Genomic DNA, 21951 nt, shown 5'->3' with positions numbered 1-21951 from the left:
GGTTTTTAACACCTATCCACAGTCGTTGGGGGGTAAGCCACCCTAACAGTACAACTAGGAATAATATGATGCAAAAGCATTAGCTATATCTTGTGGGTGGGTAAACACAGAATTAGTGTAGTGTAGTCTGTCAATTCTAGCTTCGGCCCGTCTGTGGTTCAGTCTGCGAGCCAGCAGTGCTCCTGCTCTATCTCCTATACAGGGTGGATAAAAATCAATTATTTAAAAAAATATATAAAAAAGAAAATCAGAGGCTGATTTTGAAGATGTTTGGGAATATCTAGGACAGGGGAAAAGGGCTTTTTCATGTTTTAGTAAAGCAGGTAAATCGATGTCTAGAATAGATCTTGCACTGATAAGTAGTAAACATGTGAAACTGGTAAAGCGAATGAAATATGAAACGAGGTCAATATCGGATCATTCTCCGTTACTACTTGAACTCTGCTTATCTCAGGAAAGATACACACAAAAACCTCCTTTTAGACTAAATCCTTATTGGCTATCAGTTATAAAGACACATGAAATAATCCAAAATGAAATTGGCCGATTTTGGGGCAATAACTATGGCTCAGCAAAAATTCAAGTGGTATGGGACACTTTCAAGGCGTATATGAGGGGATTGATGGTTAGTAACATCGCGAACCTCAGAAAGGAGTACGGGAAAAAACAGAAAAATCTAGAAGAACGTGCATCACTGGCGACAGAATCCTTCTATGTGAATAAGACGGAGGAGAACAGGGAAAATATGCAAAGAGCCACACAAATATATTCTAATTTTTTATTGGACAAGGCCCAACAGAGCCTTTTTTTAAAGGGCAAAAATACTTCACGGAGTCAGGGCGACCTGGTAAATTTTTGTCCAGAGTAATCTCAAGCCAACAATCCAAAAAATATATAGATAAGGTTCGACTGATTGATGGTAGGATGGTCACTAGACAGGGTCCGGTAGAGAAAGTACTTGAACTAGAGGTCTCAATTCAGGAACTTGAGGGAGCTATTAAATTATGCTCAGCCAACTCCACTCCTGGTTCAGATGGACTCCCATATGAATTCTATAGTAAATATGGGGACTGTATTCTCCCTAGACTGTTGGAAGTCTTTTCTGAATCAATGGAGGATGGGAAGTTGCCAGATTCAATGATGGAAGCTGTAATAACATTAATTCCCAAAAAAGGCAAGGACCCTTTAGATCTAGAATCTTATAGACCAATCTCACTGCTTAATGCAGATGTAAAGCTTCTTGCGAGGGTCCTGGCTACAAGGCTTTCTAGGGTCATTTCCTCTATTGTCCATCCGGATCAGAGTGGCTTTATTCAAAACAAGGGCACACATCATAATTTACATCGGCTCTTTTCTAATATTCAGGCCCCTGGGGGGACCGCTCGCTCCATCCTGTCATTGGATGCCTCCAAGGCCTTTGATAGGGTAGAGTGGCGCTTCCTCTGCAAGGTCCTGGCAAGGATGGGCTTTGGGGAAAAGTTTATAGGTACTCTCAAGTTATTGTATAGATCTCCAAGGGCAAAACTGAGTCTTAATGGAATCCTGAGTAGTAGTATTGATTTAAATAGAGGCACGCGGCAGGGCTGTCCATTATCTCCCTTGTTATTCGATATTTATATCGAACCCCTTGCGATGGCCATCAGGCAGGACGATCAGGTTAAAGGATTTGGTACGCTAGGATCACAAGACCATATCTCCTTATATGCGGATGATGTTCTTTTTTTTATAGACCATACGGAAATTACTCTTCCTAGGATTATTCAAATGGTTAAAGCATTTGGTGAGGTGTCCGGTCTTCTTATAAACTGGGCCAAGACCAGTTTGATGCCAATAGACCCCCTGCCACAGAAAGAGGTTCTTGTGACACAGTTGGACATTGTTGACACTTTTCAATACTTGGGTTTGACTATATCACCCCGGGTTGAAAATTTTGTACAACTTAATTTGATCCCCATAATGGTAAGGAGTAGAGCTAAAATAGGGATCTGGCTGAGACTTCCCCTATCCAGAGCTGACCGAGTTTCACTGGTTAAAATGGTGATATTACCACAATTTCTTTATGTGCTCAGGAATACACCTATTTGGATACAAGATAAGTATTTTAAACTCATGGAAAGAATAATCAATGATTTAATATGGGGAAGAAAGCGAGTTCGAATAAAGTTGGAATATTTGTATAAATCAGTGGAGTGCGGGGGTTTAAATCTCCCTTACTTCAAAGGGTATTTTATTGCAGCCCAGTTATTGATGTGCTATGAATCAGAGAACAGCGCACTGCTGGGGAAGTTGGTAACCAGTCACACTCACAATAATATTTTTACCCTGTTGGAATCCGGGCTATTGAAGAGCTATGAGCGAGGCTATAGAGAGACTATAAAACTACTCCTGAAAGTGTGGGCTACAACTAGGACATGGTTGAAGGTTAAGGGTTCACTTACATTTACGCCCCTCTGGCATAATGTGTATCTACAAAGGCTAGATGATATTGCAGCCGACACATTTTGGCAGAAGAATAAAATTCTGTATATTTCACAGGTAGTTAAGGATAGAGATATTAAACCATTTATAGAGATGACACATAATATAGAAAACCTTTCATGGTTTAGGTATTTTCAATTGCGTTCAGTACTGTCCAGTCTGGACGATAAACTGGTGTTGGATATAGATAATTCATCTTTTTTGAATGATTGGGTAGGGGGTACATTGTCTAGAATAAAGATTTCAAATATATATAAGTTACTACTTAAGGCACGGTTTAGTGATACACAGTCAACAGGACAAAGAGCGTGGGAGGTGGATTGTCCGAATTTACAATTAGAAGGGTGGGAGAATATTTTTGGGAACTTAGGCTCACTATCCCAGAACTTCAACCATGTTTTAGTACAATTCTATATTTGCCATAGATTTCATATCACTCCTTTGTGGATGAATAAATGTGGATTAAGAGTCACGTCTAACTGCCATAAATGCGACACTGCAGGAGCGGATTTTCTTCATATGATATGGACTTGTCCAGAACTCATAAATTATTGGAATACTATAAATAATTGTATTATGTATAAACTAAAAATACGAATTCCTTTTGAACTACAAGTATTCGTGCTTAATGATCTTTCCAAACTAAATAATCATAAGTATCAAAAGATCCTCCTGAGTAGGATACTGATGTTGGCCAGAGTGCTGGTCAGTCGGACCTGGTTTGCTCGATATACTCCAGATATAAATACATGGATAAATCTAATTGATAAGGTAAAAAATTATGAGAAAATCATGTATAAACAGAGGGAAGCTGAGGAGAAGTGGACTAAGATATGGGGTGGTTGGAAAACCTGATTAGTTGTGATTTTATTATGAAATAAAGATAACTTTTTGAATTATGTAGAAAAAAGGCTGTATATGTTAAATTTTTGGTAAAATTCCATTAATCCATTCACAATGTCATGCTCTTCCAGAGGTTTTTGTAAGATTACTGGGTAGTTTCTCTGCCTACAAGATATTATCACAGATGCTTGGTTTAATTTTGGACTTCTCAAAACTGAATTTATAACATGAAAAGAGTTGAGAAAAAGCCATTTTTTGTCACCTTACATCACAAAAAGTGCAATAGCAAGTGATCAAAAAGTTATACGCACCCAAAAACAGTGCCAATCAAACTGTCATCTCATCCCGCAAAAATCATACCCTACCCAAGATAATCGCCCAAAAACTGAAAAAACTATGGTTCTCAGACTATGGAGACACTAAAACATGATTATTTTTTTTGTTTAAAAAATGAAATCATTGGGTAAAACTTACATAAATAAAAAGAAAGTATACATATTAGGTATCGCCGCGTCCGTGACAACCTGCTCTATAAAAATACCACATGATCTAACCTGTCAGATGAATGTTGTAAATAGCAAAAAGCTATTTCTTGTTACCTTGCCTCACAAAAAAAAGTGTAATCTAGAGCAACCAAAAATCATATGTACTCTAAAATAGTACCAACAAAACTGCCAACCTATCCATAGTTTCCAAAATTTGGACTTTTTTACTCTAGGGGTGCATCAGGGGGGCTTCAAATGGGACATGGTGTAAAAAAAAAAAACAGTCCAGCAAAATCTGCTTTCCAAAAACCATATGGCATTCCCATCCTTTCCGCGCCCTGCCGTGTGCCCGTACATCTGTTTACGACCACATATGGGGTGTTTAATCAGGGCCATAAATATTGAGTTTTGTTTGGCTGTTAACCCTTGATTTGTAACTGGAAAAAAACAATATTAAAATGGAAAATCTGCCAAAAAAGTGAAATTTTGAAATTGTATCTCTATTTTCCATTAATTCTTGTGGAACACCTAAAGGGTTAATAAAGCTTGTAAAATCAGTTTTGAATACCTTGAGGGGTGTAGTTTCTAGAATGGGGTCATTTTGGGGTGGTTTCTATTATGTAAGCCTCACAAAGTGACTTCAGACCTGAACTGGTCCTTAAAAAGTGAGTTTTTGAAAATTTCAGAAAAATTTAAAGATTTGCTTCTAAACTTCTAAGCCTTGTATCATCCCCCAAAAATAAAATGTCATATGGGGAATGTAAAGTAAAGTAATAATTTTTGTAGGTATTACTATTGTAGGGATCGTCTCTTTTCAGGGTGTCACGCTCACAGATATCTTCGCAGACACGGTTATAATGTCAAAACTCTTGCTTTATTTCAGACATTTTAGCAAAGCACAGGATACGAAGTCGCAGCTTCAACTTATCACGTCTGACAGCCACACAAAATAACAAACCCTTGCCCGGCTAGGCTCTAACTAAACACATAAGCGTATCCCTGACTCACCTAGAGATCCCTGTTCACACATGGAACACAAATGCGGCTTTCCTCAGCCATAAAGTCCAGCAACCTCTAGGCTGTGACACTTCAATACCTTTTGGGGGATTGTGGCCCAGTAGTCCTCCCGACTCTGGCCTCGTGATCCTTGTTTCACAGGTGTCACCGCGTCCCCCAAAGTTCAGGCTATCGCCTAGCCTCTCAGACCACTCACACAGAGCCTCACCAGGACTCTGCTTCACAAAACACTCCAGAGTGAGACACACCCAAGATCCAGTAGCAGGATTAAATAGGATCCCTGGACATGAGCATGCCTCAGGTCCCGGACTGGAACCTGGGGAACAGGCACCCACCCAACACATTGCCTGTGCCCAGTAAAAGCCCGCCCTGAACTAGCTGAACCAGCCTAACTATATATATGGTGTCCCCAAACTAATTTAGTGGATACCTGAACTAAGGCTTTTACTCCTAAATTGCCAGGGCAGTATAACTACGCCACAAGTGACCCCATTTTGGAAAGAAGACACCCCAAGGTATTCCGTGAGGGGCATGGCGAGTTCCTAGAATTTTTTATTTTTTGTTGCAAGTTAGTGGAATATGAGACTTTTTAAGGAAAAAAAATATAAAATCATCATTTTCCGCTAACTTGTGACAAAAAATAAAAAGTTCTAGGAATTCACTATGCCCATCAGCGAATACCTTAGGGTGTCTACTTTCCAAAATTGGGTCATTTGTGGGGTTTTTCTACTGTTTGGGCATTGTAGAACCTCAGGAAACATGACAGGTGCTCAGAAAGTCAGAGCTGCTTCAAAAAGCGGAAATTCAAATTTTTGCACCATATAACGCTATAACTTTTACCCAAACCATTTTTTTTATTTTTTTTGCCAAAACATTTTTTTTTTTATCAAAGACATGTAGAACAATAAATTTGGCAAAAAATTATATAAAAAATATATGGATGTCGTTTTACAAATTTTACAGCTGAAAGTGAAAAATGTCATTTTTTTGCAAAAAATCGTTACATTTTGATTAATAACAAAAAAAGTAAAAATGCCAGCAGCAATAAAATACCACCAAATGAAAGCTCTATTAGTGAGAAGAAAAGGAGGTAAAATTCATTTGGGTGGTAAGTTGCATGACCGAGCGATAAACGGTGAAAGTAGTGTAGTGCCGAAGTGTAAAAAGTGGCCTGGTCATTAAGGGGGTTTTAGCTAGCGGGGTTGAAGTGGTTAAGAGAATCAAAATAAAGTATTGCAGGTTTTGCAGGTAAAAGAGTTCTTCCATGACAAACAGGAGAGAGAATTCTCAAACAGCCAAACACAAGTGGCACTGGTGGACAAAAAACTACCATTTTGGACCAGTACATTGACTCCTTTAAAAATGTAGTACAGTCTGCAATACTGGACATATAAAAGAAACATTCAATATAAACATACAGGAAAGGAGGTAGATTCAAACCTTAAAAAGCAACAAAGGAATCACCATAAAACCTGCATATAAAGGTGGCGCTATAGTCCTTTTGAACACTTTGGACTATGTAGAAGAAGCACACCGACAACTCACAGACACATGATATTATATCAAAATGGAGGGAGACCCAACTCAGAAATATTGAGAGAGTTAAAAAAAGGTCATCAGGGGTCTTCCTGCAGGATCCACGCAACTTTTAGACTTGGTACCTGAGAATCCCAGGATTTGAGTATTCTACATGCTTCCCAAATACACATAGCAGGGAATCCAGGGAGACCGATCATTTCAGGTGTGGGAACACTCACTGAAAAAATCTCAGGTTGGATAGAGGGCATCCTCAAACCATTAGCGATAAACACAACAAGTTAGCTACAGGACACCACTGACATATTGAACAAACTGTCAAACATAGGTCCCCTCCCTAAAGGCACAATCTTGGCAATCATGGATGTGGAATCCTTGTATTCGAATATCCCGCACAATGATGGATTAACTGCTTGCTGAGTATACTTGGAGGCGAATGGGATTGTCTCGGAGTCTGTACTACAACTAACCAAATTCATCCTCACCCATAACTATTTCTCTTTTGACAAGAAAATATATTTACAGTGCACTGGGACCGCCATGGAAAGTAAAATGGCACCGCAATATGAAAATCTCTTCATGGCAAAACTGGAAAATGACTTTTTGGTTTCCTGCCCCAAAAAACCGTTCGCCTACTTCCGTTTCATTGATGACATCCTAATAATCTGGACCGACTCTGAACATGAACAATTCATTAACAATTCAACAAATTCCATCCCACCATAAAACTGACCCTCAACTATTTACACACAGAAGTCAGCTTTCTGGACACCACCATAAAACTTCAAGACGGCTCAATACAGACATCCCTGTATTAAAAACTGTCACGGAAGATGTTGCAGATAGCTGGAAGTTATGAATAAATGTCCGACTGGCTTGATCCCAAACTAACGAGCATATAGGTGACCCCTATAAAACCCTAAGAGCTCACTCTGACTGCTAAGAACATACAAGGGTCTCAAAGGAAGAAGATTGTATGCCCACGTACCTAAGACGTTGTGACACCTGAAAACCCTATAATAGTGAGGGGACACAACCACCGGCTCCCTGCACTTCATACGGAGGGAGTCAGGGTCACCTAGAATCAAGCCAGCAAGGAAACACAATACATGAAAGGACTTATCTGAACAAGCAGCAGCAGAAACCTCCAGCAGTAAACACTTCAATCCAGGAAGTAGTATAAACCGCAAAGTGAGGCAGTATGGGAGGGAATATAAAAGGAAAGAGGATTAGTCTAAATAGGTGACACCTGGGAGAAGAAAATGAGATGATAAAGTGAAACCAAAACAAAGAACATCATGCAAGAGGTAGAGAAGGACGTCTGTCAGACCTTCTCACAGAACTGGCGGTGAAAAAAACCTATTGATCGGCCTACATATCTCAAATGGGACAGCATCCACCCTAAACATATTAAAAAGTCCATCATCTTTAGTCAAGCCATCAGATATAACCGAATCTGTTCCAGCCCATCAGACTGGGATGAGCATTTAAAATATCTGAAAAGGACATTTTTACACCAGGGCTATCATCCTGCTTCAACTGAAGATCAGATCACAAGAGCCACCAAGATCCCCAGAAGTCAACTTCTTCAATACAATGAAAAGAAACAGAACCAGCGTGTACCTCTGGTTGTGACCTACGACACACTACTAGAGGTAATGAGAAAAACTGCCAAAATATTAAGTCATGTCCTACGTAAGGATGAACGACTAAAAACAATCTTCCCAGATCCCCCCTTACTAGCTTATCGGCAACCTCCAAATCTAAGGAATATTCTGATCAGATCAAGTTCAACGCCATGTACCGCAGAAAAAGGAACCCTTCCCTGTAATATAAGAAGATGCAAAACCTGTTCCTATATAATGACAACAGATGAGATCCGGATCCCTAACACACAGGACTATAAGATCCCTGGGACATTCACATGTTCTACATCTAATGTTGTTTATCTGATTCTCTGCACTAAATGTGGCTAGGCATTTCTGTAGCCAAGGACACAATGAAGAACACATGAAAGTTCTCATATTAAAAGGTAACTTCAAATCCCAAAGAGCTAGAAGAATTTGGGAATACAAATTTATAACACTGCGTTACACTTTGACTACTGGACTGAATTTGTTTATATAGAACCAACAAAGAAGGCCTCACTAAATAGCCGTAGGGTAGGGCAGACAGAGAACCAATCATATAAGCCTAAAAAATGTTGTTAAAAACAACCATAGAATGCCCAGTATATTTAAAAATATAAATACTTTATTATATCATAAATTGATCAAAGTTCATAAATATGAGACATTATTACACAGAATTAATTTGGAAAAAATCAGCAAACAGACTGGATGCCATAGACCGCCCCCCCCCCCCCGGTGTCTCAATAACCCGCCAAACAGATGGAACACATGTAAAGTGTATGTGCCGTATGCAGTGGGGTAATTTACAAGTAGATATTATTTGGTACAAAACAAATACAAGTAACTGTGGTCCTCACTCCACTGCATACCCCTAAGGAGAGTCAATATAGGTGTGGGGCCCAAAATAGTATAACAATAATGACAGAAAAGATAATGACACAGTATCTGTCTGAAGTATTCAAGTAAATACGCCCCCTTACACCAAGCTATCACTATGGAAGCTATAAAGAAGAAACTCTCCCCGGTACCTGCTGGAAAGACAAACATACCCAGAGACATGACGGAGGGCAGAGACAGCGGACACAGGGCAGGCTGGAACCCCGACGCGCGTTTCGCCTCAGCTTTGCCTCCTGGCAATCTACAGGGTGGGCCATTTATATGGACACACCTTAATAAAATGTGAATGGTTGATGACATTAACTTCCTGTTTGTGGCACATTAGTATATGTGAGGGGGGAAAGTTTTCAAGATGGGTGGTGACCATGGCGGCCATTTTGAAGTTGGCGATTTTGAATCCAACTTTAGTTTTTTCAATAGGAAGAGGGTCATGTGACACATCAAACTTATTGGGAATTTCACAAGAAAAACAATGGTGTGCTTGGTTTTAACGTAACTTTATTCTTTCATAAGTTATTTACAAGTTTCTGACCACTTATAAAATGTGTTCAATGTGCTGCCCATTGTGTTGGATTGTCAATGCAACCCTCTGCTCCCACTCTTCACACACTGATAGCAACACCGCAGGAGAAATGCTAGCACAGGCTTCCAGTATCCGTAGTTTCAGGTGCTGCACATCTCGTATCTTCACAGCATATGCCTAGAACTCGCCCACCATGTACAGTCCGGCCTTACAGTCTGCCCTAGCCAACTGGTCCCCTCCTGGAACTGTGTTCTTATTGCAATATGTTGATGACTTACTTATGGGTGTGCTGAAACGGAGCTGCCACTCCTAATGTTTCTCCAAGAAAATGGGTGTAAAGCTTCTAGGCATAAACTGCAGTTTTGTAAAGAAAGGTGATATTTCTTGGACACTGCCTGTCACACGGTGCCTGGCACCTCACCCCTGAACGAAAAGAGGCAGTGGAATAGATACAGGTACCCAAAGGAGCACAGAACTTGAGAGTATTTTCGGGTCTTGTCTCATACTGCCGTCCCTGGATACGGCACACATCTATGTTAATGCAGCCCCTCTATAACTGTTTGTCTTCTGATCCCTTTCATCTTACAGAAGAAGCTGTTAATAACTTTCATACTTTGAAATGCTCTCGGCATTCCAAAATATGACAAACCTTTCTGTTTGTTTTGTTCTGAAATGCAGGGGCATAACACTGCTGTACTGACTCAGAAACACGGAGATCGGCAACGCCCCCGTTGCCTACTTTTCTGCTAGTCTCAATCCTGTTGCCAGAGGCCCCCTCTTGTGTCAGGGCAGTAGCGGCAGTGCAAGCTATCACTGAAAAAGCTTCTGAAATTGTTCTGGACTACCCTGTAACTGTTCAAACTCCTCATGACATTCAAGGCATTCTCACTCAAGTGCAACCAAAACATATCTCCATGACCAGACAACTAAGACTACAGTGTGCACTCCTCATGCCTGCAAACATCTCATTCAAACGTTGTACTACTCCGTCTACTCTGTTACTGATTACAGATTCAGAACTGGGGGAGGGAGGTGTATCAGAACTTTTAACTGATCTTGTCGAACATGACCCTCATGATTGCGTACAATTAATGCAGCAGGAAATGTCTGGGTTTGAACATGTTCATGAAAAACCTCTTTCAAATCCTGACTTTGAGTACTTTGTAGATGGAAGCAGGTTCATTGGAGAGGATGGCCGGTTCCATACTGGATATGCAGTGGTCACACAGCACGAGGTAGGTACAGCTGAGAACTACTCCCACCTCACATGTCAGCACAAGAGGTGGAGTTAAAGGCACTCATTGAGGCGTGTAAAATGGCCAAGGGGAAGAAGGTGAACATCTACACAGACTCAAGGTATGCTTTTGGTATTGCACATGACTATGGACCTATTTGGTGGCCAGCCTATAAAGAATAAAGACTCTATACTAGAACTTATGAACTCTGTTTTTACCAGAGGAAGTTGCTATCAGCAAGGTCAAGGCACATACCAGGCACACCACGGTGTAAGGCAAAAGGTAACGATCGAGCTGACAAAGCGGCCCAACAAGCCGCACTACAGCCTTTAAAGACTGTCCCCATCCCAGTAAAAATCCAGAAGACGTGTCTGTAAGTATGCTCCAGAAAATGACTGATCAAGCCCCTCCTGAGGAAAAAGAACTTTGGGCAAAGGACTTGTTTACCTTGTCCAATGTATCCTGCTATGGCACAGGAGGCCCATGGGCCTACCCATCTGTCTAAAGGTGCTATGGCAAGTGTTGTAAATGCTGGTTGAATTGCACCAGGGTTTTCCACAGTAGAAGCTCGGTTTGTACAAGGGTGCATGATTTGTGCGATGAATAATCCCGGTCAAGTTGCGAAGACTCCAAGCAAGCACACCCTGAGGCCATTTTTACCCATTTCAGAGATTGCAGACAGACTATATACAGCTACCTAAGGTAGGTGTGTACAAGTTTGTTCTTGTGTGTGTTGATCTCTTTTCAGGATGGCCAGAAGCCTTCACAATAAGCAAAGGCAAATGCAAAAAATACAGCAAAGAAATTGGTCAGTGAACTGATATGCAGGTACGGTGTTCCTGAAGTCATTGAGAGAGATAGGGGGTCCCATTTCACAGGAGAAGTAATGAGGGAGGTCATGCAGGCGCTAGGGGTCACTCAAGCATTCCACACAGCCTACCATCCCCAAAGCAGTGGCCGAGTTAAATGCCTCAACGGCACATTGAAATTAAAGATCCAGAAAGCCATGCAGGAAACCCAAAGACCTTGGCCAGAATGTCTGTCTCTCGCCTTATATTCTGTTAGGACCACTCCCAACCAAAAACAGGACTGTCTCCTTTTGACATTTTGTTTGGGTGCGCTCCCAGGCTTGGGTTGTACTTCCCCCAGAAGTTACAGATGAACAATGACAATCTCGGTGGGTATGTCCAGGCCCTCACAAAACGGCGTGAACATACTCATAAACAAGTGTTTGCTTCACTTCCAGATCCTAAATCCGTAGAAGGAACTTACAGCTTGCAGCCTGGAGCCTGGGTGGTGATAAAAAGGCATGTGAGAAAAGGACTAGATCCAAGATTCGATGGTCCCTTTCAAGTACTGTTGACCACCCACACCGCTTTAAAGGTTGAAGGAAAACCCAACTGGATACACAGTTCTCCCTGCAAGAAAGTCTTGGAACCACAGGATGAAGATCCTCCTGCTGACAGTGGTACTGACCCTGAGCGTGTCAGCAGTGTTTCGTCCACTGAATGATGAATAGGACAATGCTTTCATACGGCACCATCAGGTGCTGTTTGAAGGACTGAATGACGTTGAAAAATTGAGGGACTGAGTTGACTGAACTGGCCAACTGTACTATCTTTTTCTCAGGCATGAAGCAGGTTAATAGCTATATAGAGTTAGAGCAAGAAGCGTCTCATCAGATCTATACAGCACTTCCTGGAACAACGGGATCACACCACATCGCGGAACGGCTATTCATCAGATAACAGGTAGAGATCTTGTAATTAGCGTCCTATGCATATACATGTAATAATCCTCACCCTCCCCTCCCCTCTCTGTATGCCAGCGCCGGTATTATATATATATATATATATATATATATATATATAGCTATTAGCCACCTATTAAAGGTGAGAACAGGTTGGACATTCAATCCAATACTAGGTAGCGGCAAACAAGGTGATAACATCAGCCTCAGAGATATATCTAACGGCAGCGCAAGTGTCTCTGTTCATCATGAAGCAGGTTAAGTCTAAAACTAGAGACAGGGGAGCACCCTTACCCGTTGCAGGATTGGATGAGCCCCCTTGGTTCATGGTAAACAGATCAGGGCCACCAGTTGATTATAGCTCTACCCCCTGGAACGAGAACATGTGGTGCAATGCGTCATGCTTTCCAAGTTGGACACACTGTTATTGTTTGCAAATACAGTTGAAAGGTATGTCTTTTAGTCCTCATAACAAATTTGGCTGCAATGACTCTAACCCAAACAGCCTGGTGCAGTGTGTTGTTATAGCTCCTGTAAAGAGTAAGAATCTGGCCTGCAACAACCGTACCGTAACCTCTAACTCCTCAGAGGGTCAGGAAAAGGGACCAAAACTGGCAGAGGGTGTCCGACTGGCCAAATTGATAACTCAGTTGTTTAATAGTATGGTGGTTGCAGTTCCAGAAGATATACTCCAGGTCTGTGGGCATAAGGCATACAAGTGGTTGCCCAGAAATGTCACTGGTTGATGCACAATTGTCCGGCTTACTCCTGTAACCTTTGTAATACCCCATTCCAACATAGATATAAATGCTATACCTAAACATACTCCGTATCGAAGGGCAAAGGACAATACATCCAGACCAAATGGTAAACCTCACGTAGTAGAGATGAGCATCTCCAATAAGATTTTCAGTACCTTTTTCTTGTACCCCATGGTAATGCAGATGTGGGACAAGCTAGTAGTGGCAACTTATTATTTGGATGATTAGATATGGGAGGTGTTAAGACTCATGAACACCTCTAACATTGTCCAGAACCAGATAATCTTTGTCACCAATCAACACACCCTGGTTTTAGACTAACTGACAGCAAAGGAAGAAGGTATGTGTCAGGTTGTAGGAACTGCTTGTTGCCATTATATAGATCCCCAAGGTAAAAGATGGAATAGAAAAGGTGAAAGCCATGAGAGACAAATGGTTACAGGAAAATAGTAATAGAAAAATGGGTTGGACTGGCACTCATATAAGGAATAACACGGTTTATTACATATGAATACAATGTGAAATGTAGTTTTCTTCACCTGTCACAAATAAAATACGAATAAAATACAATGAATGCACTATTCAACCTAAAATCTTATTAAATCACAAGAAAATAAAATTATAAAAATTGCAGGAACCGCAGGCACCAACCGTTCACAGAATTCACTGGTTCTGGTTGTATGTCCAATGGTCGATGATGCCACCGGTTACTGCAAACCCATATGGTATTAAAACAAGAGTTACGTTTCTATGTATTATTCCACCTAAACAATTCCACAAGTTAGGAGATCTCAGAAGCGCAAGGTTCAGAGCTTTCAATGAGTTGGTACTAGTATTTTCAAAAGTATAGCAACTTTTCAATATAATAATAGTGTGTCTTTATCCTCAATGTTGCAAGACAACGTTTGATAGTCAGTGTTTAAGATGATAATTCCTGCACAGCAAATTTTCAGGAAGACAGTGTAGCAATTTCCACAGCTGACACTGTTCAAACAAATTGTCCGCTGTTTATAGTTACCCGCAGGGATGTTTTCTTTGGGTTGGAAGCTGTTATTTAATCCACCATGTAATGCGGTCCTATTATTTTCTTATATGATAGCGGCAATGACCGTTGTAGTAAGTCTCAATTCAATGAAAGAGTTGTAAGTTTTCCCACAGGTGTGGGCTTACCTCCGCCTGCGCTCTGCTCAGTGGGACTAGTAGATGGTCTTTTTCGGCCGCTCAATGTGCCGGCGTCCCGGCTGCGGTATTCGCGTCCCTCGTGGCTCTTCACTGCTGCTTCTCACGTGGTGTACTTACGTGAGGTATGCAGTCGCTTGTTTCTGAGCGCTGGCAGGATGACGTAATCACTCTTTTCCGGTGCGTGTCCAGGAAATCTTTCTCTTTGTATAAGTGCACTTATTTTCCAAGATAGGATGCGGGGTCTTTTCCAAGATAGGATGCGGGGTCTTTTAGTCTGGGATGTTACCCAGATGCTCACCACCTGGTGAGCATCTGGGTAACATCCCAGACTAAAAGACCCCGCATCCTATCTTGGAAAATAAGTGCACTTATACAAAGAGAAAGATTTCCTGGACACGCACCGGAAAAGAGTGATTACGTCATCCCGCCAGCGCTCAGAAACAAGCGACTGCATACCTCACGTAAGTACACCACGTGAGAAGCAGCAGTGAAGAGCCACGAGGGACGCGAATACCGCAGCCGGGACGCCGGCACATTGAGCGGCCGAAAAAGACCATCTACTAGTCCCACTGAGCAGAGCGCAGGCGGAGGTAAGCCCACACCTGTGGGAAAACTTACAACTCTTTCATTGAATTGAGACTTACTACAACGGTCATTGCCGCTATCATATAAGAAAATAATAGGACCGCATTACATGGTGGATTAAATAACAGCTTCCAACCCAAAGAAAACATCCCTGCGGGTAACTATAAACAGCGGACAATTTGTTTGAACAGTGTCAGCTGTGGAAATTGCTACACTGTCTTCCTGAAAATTTGCTGTGCAGGAATTATCATCTTAAACACTGACTATCAAACGTTGTCTTGCAACATTGAGGATAAAGACACACTATTATTATATTGAAAAGTTGCTATACTTTTGAAAATACTAGTACCAACTCATTGAAAGCTCTGAACCTTGCGCTTCTGAGATCTCCTAACTTGTGGAATTGTTTAGGTGGAATAATACATAGAAACGTAACTCTTGTTTTAATACCATATGGGTTTGCAGTAACCGGTGGCATCATCGACCATTGGACATACAACCAGAACCAGTGAATTCTGTGAACGGTTGGTGCCTGCGGTTCCTGCAATTTTTATAATTTTATTTTCTTGTGATTTAATAAGATTTTAGGTTGAATAGTGCATTCATTGTATTTTATTCGTATTTTATTTGTGACAGGTGAAGAAAACTACATTTCACATTGTATTCATATGTAATAAACCGTGTTATTCCTTATATGAGTGCCAGTCCAACCCATTTTTCTATTACTAATTTGCTTTGAGGGGTGTCTCAATTTTTGGACTAGAGCACCTGCCCTGAGGGGACAGAGGTGAGCGGACCCTATTTTTGATTTATTCTTGGTTACAGGAAAATAGTGCAAAGACTGATGGTAGGAAGGCACCTTTTCCTTCCTCAACCCTGCCAACTGATTCAAAACTTTCGGAGGGTGGTTCATGGGAATTCTTCAAGCGATTGTCCAAGTCGCAATAGTTATCCTCATAGCATATGTATTGCTTAGGCTACTGTTTATGTGCACAATCAAAGTATGTACCAAGAGAAGACATTATAGAGACTATTGAGAAAATCTTCTGTCCTGCACCAGCTGTAGAACTGAAGATATCTCACAATGGGGGATTTTTGGGGGATGAGAATCAATTTTCTATAAACATGTCCTCCATGTTGTGCATATAGAAGATTTAGGTCAGGTCCTAAATGGAGCTTACAGGGTTAAATAGACAGATAATAATAATGTCTAAAAACAAGGTCAAAAAGTCAGTTTATGTGTGTGATAGAACCCACCCCCACCCACAGTTTCCTCTCTAGCAGATAGTATAGTATGAGTCTCAGGAAGTGTGTGTGTGGGGGGGGGGGGGGAGGAATGGAAACATACGTATGGTCTTATGATTTATATCTTCTAACTGCAAATGTCATGTTTGTCATGAGATGTTTTTTTTTTCGGTTTCAACCCTATATTATTGAGATCTTGTCTTTGAATTAAAGAGAAATCTGATCCACATGCATCCAATGTTTGTTAGCTTCCTGAGCGCTCCCGATCCCTTTTAGATTTGGATTTCAACAATTATAGGGTAAAGGGATGTTTCCCTAACACCTACTCCCTAAGATATATGTACTTTATATATATATATATATATATATTAGAGCTCCAGATGGCGACCAAAATGGTCACCAATGAGACTTAGAATTGCAAAATGGCAATTGTCTTGTCGCCATTTGCACCTAGACCCTCTGCTCTGCCTCTTTAAGAAAAAAAGGCTTTCATCCAGGAGACATATGCTGCAGACGTCTGCTGGGTGAAGATCCGCCCTCACACTGTGGCCAGTGATTGTCTTGATGCCACTGCAGGCAAATGTTTTCATGGAGAAACCCAAGACAAGAAGCGGAGGCCTGGAAGCGAATGAGCCAGGACCCAGCACCTAGGGATTAGCAACGCGAATCTGGCTAGACTGACAGGTCATGGAAATGAGTGCACAACCCCTTTAACTGCGTGGGCTGTAGCTTAGAAAACTCCATGCTCCTAAGCATCCCAGCTATATCATATGTATTTTAAAGGGGTTCTGCACTTTGTTTTAACTGATGATCTATTCTCTGGATAGATCGTCAGCATCTGATCGGCGGGGGTCCGACAGTGTTTTATAAACCCCAGTGGCCCAGTGACGTCACGACTAGTATCAACTAGCGTGGGCGGGGCTAAGCTCCATTCAAGGGAACAGAGCTTAGCCCCCGCCCGTGCTAGGTGATGCTAGTCGTGACGTCACTGGGCCAGCGGTAAACAGTGAGAAGGTCGCGGCGCTGCTGGAGCGCTGCTGCCTTCTCAAACTGCTGATCGGCGGGGGTCCCGGGTGTCGGACCCTCGTCGGTCAGATGTTGATCTATCCAGAGGATAGATCATCAGTTAAAACAAAGTGCAGAACACCTTTACATTTGGCGACTAAAAATATCATTTGGCTCCTACATTTTTCAGGTTAGGAGCCAATGGCTCCTTGATATTTTTTTTTTGTCTGGAGCACTGTACATATATATATATATATATATATATATATATATATATATATATACACACACACTATTTTGCTAGTGCTATTTAATAATGTATGTGATAAATCTATGAACTGATATATTACAGAGCTATATTTACAGCCAGATATTTACATTATACATAGGTTTATAAAACACTAGCATTACACTATATACAAGCCCATACATATACCCAGTATATAATACATACAGTTGCATAACTTGCATACAGTATATTATTTACATTCCTATACTATACAGCTGCACTACAGATATACGCAGTATCTATCACACACGTGTATTATTATGCACAATGACCCCAGTACATGATAACAATAAATACAGATCACACATACCCTGATCACTAACTTATCCACAGCGGTTACATCCTAGCAGCTATAGGACCTTTGATGATGTCACAGTCATGTGGTCAGTCAGGTACACAGTCCTGTGTGCATAGGACCTTTGATGACGTCACAGTCACGTGATCACTCCTGGGCGGGGCCATGCGCACGTTCTTTGTTTTGCAGCGTGTACGTGCAGGCAGCAGAGCTGTGTGCGTCGCTTGTGTGTGACAGACTCGCACTTCCCCTCCTGAGGGCTGCTCTGTGTAGAGGTTTTAGGAGAAGCTACTTTTTTCGCCTTTCCGTTGTTGCATTTCGAGGGTTACAAACTCACAACTCTTTATTTCCCCTCCGAGGTGCTGTAGTAGTAGGATGGTTTGTTTTTTGCAGGACGAGTGATAGTTCTCGTTTTGTGCTACATATAGCTTTACTTTTGTCAACTGTTTGAAAAAAAAAAAAATTGGGGAGTTATATTCTGAGAGCTTATTTTTGTGATAGAGGTTACAGTTTCCAGTTGTAGCCTTTAGGGGTACATTGGACTAAAGGGGTTTTCTGGGATATTAATGACCTATCCTCAGGAGAGGTCATCAATATCAGATCGGCAGGAGTCCGACTCCTGGCACCCCCACCGATCAGCTGTTTATAGAGAAGGCAGCGCTGGTATAAGTGCTGCCTTCTCTGATCTGTTTACCTGCTCAGCGATTGCAGTAGTGAGCAGGGAAAATTTTCTACAGAGCAAAGAAGAAAGCACTTGTAGGAGCGCTGCCTTCTCTTCATACAGCTGATCAGCAGACGTGACGTGAGTCGGACTGCCGCTGGTCTCATATATTGAGGATAGGTCAATAGTAAAAAGCAGACAAGCACTTTAAGCTCCTTACACATGTGAATATAGTTCTGGCGCTTTTTACCTATAAAAAAAGTGATTATTTTATTTATTTTTTGCCACCTGTGTTTTTTTCAGGCGTTTTTTTTTTTTTGCCCACAGTGGAGGACATTCATCAAGCCTGGTGTTCCCATACACCAGTCTTTGTCCCCCTGAGCTGGAGTAAGATGTGCCTAACATGTGATGAAACAAATGACTTCTAATAAATAATTTGCATCTCTGGCACTCAGTTCACCAGAAACTCAAGTCTACACCAGCTAGAGGCTTATATAACTTATGCCAGTTTCTGATGCAAGTTATAGTAAACCCAGGGGGCAGTGGAAAGCCCCATCCCTTTTTTGCCACTTCAGAAAAGTGTTGAGAAGCTAAGAAAGTCGCAAACATGGAGAACACTATAATTTGTGACTTTTGGTCCGTGGTAGCGGAATCCATAACAGAATTCTTAGATAACCCGAACCTTGTACTCCAAACTTGAAAACATAAGTTCCTTCTACACTACTCCTGAAAGAAGTGTGTGTGTGGGCAACTCTAGTGTGCTTTCTCCCCCCCCTCTCTTTCCCCCGCTTAGGGGGTGTAAGAAAAGAGCAAGGGGAGACCCCAGCAGTGGAAGAGGTCTCTCTCCACACCTAGGTTCTGATAAGAGTGTGTATGTGTGATCTGAACATACCTTCTTCCCCTTTCTCCTGCTTAGGGGTGTAAGAAAGAAGTAAGGCCTCTTTCACCTAAGCAAGTTTTTCGTGCAGGTGCGATGCGTGAAGTGAACGCATAGCACCCGCACTGAATCCTGACCCATTCATTTCAATCAGTCTGTGTACATGAGTTTTGTTTTCATGTATCAGTTCTGTGTTGTGTGAGAATATACACAGAGCTGAAGGAGCGCTGTGTACACAACAAGAAAGCAATGTACCGCTTCCTGGCCTGGCCTGGTGGTCACGTGACCGCCGTGGCCTGGACACTGCAGGAGCTGTTGAGTCTTCCATAGACCATGGTGGCTTATTCCCCCTGTAACGGGCTATTATGTCAGAATCAGAGGTCGTGCTGCATTTTTTTTGCCTTTTACTATTTTCGAGGAGTATTTTTAGCCGATGAGGAGTACGAAAGTTACAGTAATTAAAAATAGTTAATACGAAGGCCTACATAACATCTTTGAGACGGGCGAGTTTTTTCTGATGGCCGTACGCGGGCGCTAAACGCATTGCACCCGCACTGAATCCGGACCCATTCACTTCAATGGGGCTGTGCAAATGAGCGGTGATTTTCACGCATCACTTGTGCGCTGCATGAAAATCTCAGCAAGCTCTATATATTTTCACACAACACAGGCCCCATAGAAGTGAATGGGGCTGCGTGAAAATCGTAAGCATCCGCAAGAAAGTGCGAATGCGGTGCGATTTTCACGCATGGTTGCTAGGTGACGATCGGATGGAGACCCGATCATTATTATTTTCCCTTATAACATGGTTATAATAGAAAATAATAGCATTCTTAATACAGAATGCTAAGTAAATTAGGGATGGAGGGGTTAAAAAATAATTAAACTCACCTCATCCACTTGTTCACGCAGCCCGGCTTGTCTTCTGTCTTCTTCTTTGATGACCTGGGAGGAAAAGGACCTTTGGTGATGTCACTGCGCTCATCACATGATCCATAACCATGGTGATGGACCATATGATGAGCGCAGTGACATCATCAAAGGTCCTTTAGCCAGGTCCTGAAGAAAGAAGAGGAGATCAGCGACGCGACCAAGTGGATGGGGTGAGTTAAATTTGTTTATTATGATAATAAAAAATCTAAACGTTATCACTCTAAAAAACCATGTCAGAAACTTCCATGTTAGAAAATTCAGACATCGGCTCTATGTGTTTCAATGTGACATATATGCGCCACATATCTTCAGGAGCTAAATCAAAGACGTCTGTAAAGAGATAAATGCCCTGCACTGTTGTGTGCACGGGCTCCGGCGCTATGATGGCCGTACGTGGCCGAACACACGCTGAGTACATGTAGCAAACACTCCACCCCCCGGGAGGGTGCGCTAGTACAAGCGCCAGTCAGAACTGGAGGTGTGTTCATAACTCACGCCCTCTGGCGGGTACTCCGATGAGCTGTGACGTTCCCGGGAGTTGGCGCATGCGCGCTTGTGTTATGGGGGAATCCAGTTCGCGGCCCATATCCTTAGCCTGGTTCACAGTGAGTACATTGGTATGGAACCCCCAGGGAACTCAAATAGAGAGCTAAGCAATGACACATCTATCTCCCCCCTGAAATAAATCGGAGGCCGAGAGAACCATCGTTGTTGCCTCATCAGTCAGTGATAATGTAAACTGCTGCAGGCTTGCACAAGGAAAACAGAGGTATATATATATATATCAGGATATCTAAATCTATACAACCAGTACCCAATGGGGACCCACATGTACCAGATACGGAACTAGATTTAAAAAAAGGCAGATGAAGCAGTATACACACATCATAAACGATGTACATCTCAGGTTTAGCATACAGAGTGGATACACAGCAGATACATCAGATGAAGCAGGAATACGAAATAGCCTCATTTAACCCTTTTGGATGAACAGTCTGCAGCCTAAAGGTCCACATTGCTTCCTTGCGAAGCAGGGGTATGTCAATGTCACCACCACAGATCTGACATATTGACCTGTTCAATCCCCTGCACTCTCAATACATCAGGATTGTCGTCATGCATCTCACACACATGACGTGCCACAGATGTGTCACGCTGATTACGAATGTCTGACAGATGTTCACAAAACCTCCTCCTCAGCTCACGTTTCGTTTTGCCGACATACTGTAGACCACATCGGTAACTGATAAGGTACACAATGCCCATAGATGTACACCTGTGAAAAGAGCGTATGTTGTACCTGTTTCCGTAGTATGGCTTACAAAAAAACGCTCCTTTAATGAGAAATGTGCCCTTCAATGTATTCTTTAACCAGGTTTCAGGTTTATGGCATGTATATAGACTGTGTACCAGACGATCCCATAAGTTGGAACTACGTCGATACGTGATTGATGGACGGTCTGGTATCAGTGCCCCAACATCTGGGTCTGACTGCAAGATAGACCAGTGGCACTGTAAGATGTCACAAATCTGTTAGTGAGCTTTATCATAAGTAGCAATAATTCTAGGTGTAGAATCATCTTTATTGCTAACCTTTTTCAGATTACCCACCAGTGTCCAACTACCTATTACGCCACAAGAAAGCCCCTGAGGCCCCCAAGTAGAGGAACTTCATGTGGTCAACTTGTCCAAACGTGTACTCTCCCTTATGCAAATTAGGCTC

General features: G+C 42.0%; 1 protein-coding gene across 1 annotated transcript in view; it reads right to left on the bottom strand.

Moving 5' to 3' along the window:
• Positions 1 to 17990, bottom strand: part of LOC122941334 (zinc finger protein OZF-like) — a 51664-nt gene extending 33674 nt beyond the window's left edge. The window contains exon 1 of the mRNA XM_044298471.1: positions 17773 to 17990. The gene's annotated coding sequence lies outside the window, so the exon portion shown is untranslated. The remainder of the gene's footprint in view (positions 1 to 17772) is intronic.
• Positions 17991 to 21951: the final 3961 nt, after the last annotated feature.

Source organism: Bufo gargarizans, chromosome 6 (genome assembly GCF_014858855.1).
Source record: "Bufo gargarizans isolate SCDJY-AF-19 chromosome 6, ASM1485885v1, whole genome shotgun sequence".
In the NCBI taxonomy this organism is placed as follows: domain Eukaryota; kingdom Metazoa; phylum Chordata; class Amphibia; order Anura; family Bufonidae; genus Bufo; species Bufo gargarizans.
This window is presented reverse-complemented; position numbering and strand designations above follow the sequence as displayed.